Source organism: Vigna radiata, chromosome 8, assembly GCF_000741045.1.
Source record: "Vigna radiata var. radiata cultivar VC1973A chromosome 8, Vradiata_ver6, whole genome shotgun sequence".
Taxonomy (NCBI): Eukaryota; Viridiplantae; Streptophyta; class Magnoliopsida; order Fabales; family Fabaceae; genus Vigna; species Vigna radiata.
In genome coordinates, this window is record NC_028358.1 from 4,056,605 (window position 1) to 4,060,865 (window position 4,261).

Below are 4,261 nucleotides of genomic sequence, written 5' to 3' on the forward strand. Positions count from 1 at the left end.
CATGGCGTCCGGTATTATTTCTAGATTGAAAAATCTAGAGGACATGGCATCCGGTAGTATTTCTAGATTGAAAAATCTAGAGGACATGGCGTCCGATAGTATTTCTAGATTGAAAAATCTAGAGGACATGGCGTCCGGTATTATTTCTAGATTGAAAAATCTAGAGGACATGACGTCCGGTAGTATTTCTAGATTGAAAAATCTAGAGGACATGGCGACCGGTAGCATAAATGTAAATTGTATACTTAAACTGAAATACTTCATTGAAAATGTGCTTAGAGAAATAAATAACATTGTTTGTAAAGATCAACATATAAAGCAGTAACTTCAATCATTCAACTATAGTAAAACTTGAGATGGGTTGCATTCCATGTGTTGGGGATGGCCGTTCCGTCAAGCTGTTCTAGGCGATACGCCCCATTTTTCAGGTCGTCTTTGACGCGAAAAGGCCCTTCCCATTTGTCAGCGAGCTTCCCGTGCGTTTTAGTCCTCCGAGCGTCTCCTCGCTTTCGCCAAACTAGGTCTCCTTCAGCGAAGTTGCGTGGCTTAATTTTGGAGTTATAACGTCGAGTGATAAGTCTTTTCTGAGCTGCATTCTTGATTAAGGCTGTTTCGCGCCGTTCGGGCAATACGTCTAAGTTTATCCTCAACTGTTGATCATTTATGGTCATATCTTGTATATTCCGCCGTAAGGAGGGCTCTCCAACTTCGACTGGTAGCATAGCGTCCGTTCCATATGTGAGGTTGAAAGGAGTTTCGCCGGTAGCACCGTGCGGTGTGCAACGGTAAGCCCACAATATTTCAGGTAGTTCTTCAACCCATAAACCCTTGGCTTGTCCCAGGCGTTTCTTAAGTTCAGTAATTATGGCTTTATTGGCCGCTTCTGCCTGACCATTAGTCTGTGGATGCTCTACCGAGCTAGTAACATGCTTGATACCAAGTCCGTGGAGGAAATCTTCTAGCGTCCGGTCTATAAATTGCCGACCGTTATCTGTAATGAGCTTCTGTGGAATACCGAATCTGCATACTAAATGCCAAATAAAACTCTGTACTTTCCGGGCGGTAATTGTTGCGAGGGCTTTCGCTTCGATCCACTTGGTAAAATAGTCTACCGCCACAAGAAGGTACTTACGCTGTCCACTTCCGACCGGTAAGGGGCCGGCTATATCCATCCCCCACTGAGCGAAGGGCCATGGGGAGATGATTCCCATAAGTTCGGATGGAGGGATTCGGGTATCATGTCCATGCGATTGACAGGAGATGCATCTTCGTACGAAATCTGCACAATCCTTTTCGATGGTGGGCCAATAGAAACCTGCTCGTAGGATTTTTGCTTGAAGTGTTCTTTTTCCCGAGTGTGTACCACAGATTCCATGATGTAGCTCTTGTATGACGTATTTTCCTTCATCCGCAGATAAACACTTCAATAGTGGGGTGGTGTACCCGCGTCGGTAAAGATCATCACCCACGAACGTATAACGGGCGATTCGTTTAGAATCGGAGACATTCACGAACCCGCCCTGTTCCTGTTGGGTCATTAGTTGTATGATTTCGTGTCGCCAGTTAGTTTTTGAAGAGGTGAGGTCAATGGAACATGTCTCTAACAAGGGTTTATCCAGCGTGGTTCTGATCACCGAGGTTAGTTGAGACTTATTCTGGTTGTGTGTCAGTTTAGACAGTAGATCCGCTCGGGAATTTTGTGCCCTGGGTACATGTGTAATATTGAAACTGAAGAACGATTTGATCAAATCACTAACCTTATGATAATATCGCAATAGGTGATTTTGTCTTTGACTTGAAAAGTGTCGTTGATGTGCCCGACGACTAGCTGTGAGTCCATCCGGCATTCTAAGCACTTGATCTCCAATTCTACGGCCAAAAGTAGCCCGCTGATTAGGGCCTCATACTCTGCTTGGTTATTACTGAGTTGAAAGTTGAAGGATATAGCCTGTTAGACCAACAGACCGTTCGGTCCTTCTAGTACGACTCCAGCACCACCTCCTTTTCTGTCCGATGATCCGTCCACGCTTAAAGTCCATGTGGGCGGTATGATTGCCGGCGGAAGTTCTGCCGTGAAGTCGGCCAGATGCTGACCTTTGATGGAGCCCTGTGGTTCAAAACGGAGGCCGAATTCTGACAATTCGATGGACCAAGCAACCATTCGGCCCGCGAGGTCCGGTTTTCGGAGAATTTTGGCGATTGGGTGGTTCGTTCGGATAACGACTTGATGGCTCTGGAAGTACGGTCGGAGTCTTCTAGCTGCAGTAATCAGAGCTAGGGCCACCTTTTCCACCTGGGAATATCGTTCTTCTGCTCCTTGCAGAGTTCTGCTAACAAAATAGATCAATTTAAGAACTGGAGACTCTTGAATGAGAGCTGCGCTTACCGAATGATTAGAGACCGCCAAGTATAGTTGCAAATCAAAGCCTTCCGTTGGTCGCGCCATCACCGGTGGAGACGTTAGTATTTTCTTTATTGTGGAGAAGGCAACTTCGCACTGATCGTCCCAGTGCCGGGGTATATTCTGCTTCATGTTCTTTATTATGGGTTTGATATGGTCCGAGAGCTTCGGGATGAACCGTGATAGGGCGGTAAGGCGGCCGACTAAACATTGGACTTCTTTAAGTTTCGTTGGGCTCCGCATCTCCAAAATCGCCCGGCATTTGTCCGGATTGGCCTCTATTCCTCGGTTGGTCAACAAGAAACCTAGGAACTTACCTGCCTGTACCCCAAATGTGCATTTTAAAGGATTCAACCGCAGGTCATATCGTTTCAGCTGTTGAAAGACTTCAGCTAGGTCTCTCAAGTGTTGTTGATGTGAAGAGCTTTTTACCATCATATCGTCGACATAAACCTCCATACACCGTCCGATTTGATCCCGAAAGACTTTGTCCATGAGCCGTTGGTAAGTCGCGCCGACATTTTTTAGACCAAACGGCATCACCTCATAGCAGTAGTTGGCATGTTCAGTTATGAAAGCTGTTTTTTCCTGGTCCAGGACGTGCATGGGGATCTGGTTGTATCCTGAATAGGCATCAAGAAAGCTTAAGACCGCGTGTCCCGAAGCACCTTCTACTAACCGGTCAATGCTGGGAAGTGGATAGTTATCTTTGGGGCAGGCTTTATTGAGATCGGTAAAGTCGACGCACATTCGCCACTGACGGTTTGCTTTCTTTACCATCACAACGTTTGCGAGCCAAGTAGTGTATCGGATTTCCCGGACGAACCCGGCCTTTACTAGTTTGTTTACCTCGTTCTGTATGGCTTCCCTTTTGTCGTTACCGAGTCGCCGCTTTTTCTGAGCTATCGGACGGGCTTCACGAAATATCGATAGCTTGTGAGTAATCACACTAGGGTGAATTCCTGGCATGTCAGAAGCGGACCATGCAAAAAGTTTGCTGTTTGACTTCAGCAGTGTGGTCAGGTCTTCTTCCTGTTCAGGCGTCAGGCCAGCGCCAATGGAGGTGGTTTGGTCGGCATTTTTGCCGAGGACGAACTGTTTGGTTTCCCCCTGGGGTTGGATGCGATCATCAGTATTGGTCTTGGGATCCAAATCGACCAGTATTGCTTCAGATCGTTTTTCTTTAAAATATGGTTTAGCCTTCAAAGCAGCCGCGTAACATTGTCGAGCGGTTTCCTGATCTACCCGAACGGTGCATATTTTTCCATCCTCCGAAGGGAATTTCATCGCCAAGTGAGGAGTAGAAACTATAGCGCCAAAGGCATTTAGGCACGGCCGTCCTAAGAGGGCGTTATACGAGGTATGGGCTTCTACCAACAGAAACCGCGTGCGGATTTCCTTGGCCCTGTCACCAGTTCCCAATCGGGTTCTAAGATCAAGATATCCTCGAGTGTCTACCCGTTCTCCTGCGAACCCAACAATTTGCTCTCCGAAGGGTGTTATTACATCTTCTGGCAGTCCCATCTTTTGGAAGGTAGTCCAATATAGGATGTTGACGGAACTTCCCTGATCTACAAGAACCTTACTTACATCGTACTGTGCTATGCGAGCGGTTATAACCATTGGGTCATCCTGATTAAGATCTAGGGCATGAAAATCCTTGTCTGTGAAGATGATGTCCGACATTGACAAAGGGTTGCGGGCTACGTTATGAACACTTCGCAAACTTCTTAAGTGTCTTTTGCGAGCTGAGGATGAGGCCCCTCCTCCTGCAAAGCCGCCTGAGATAGTATTGATCCGTCCTCGTGGAGTAGGGTCACGCTTTCGAGGTCTACTGCGAGAACGCTCACGAGATTGATC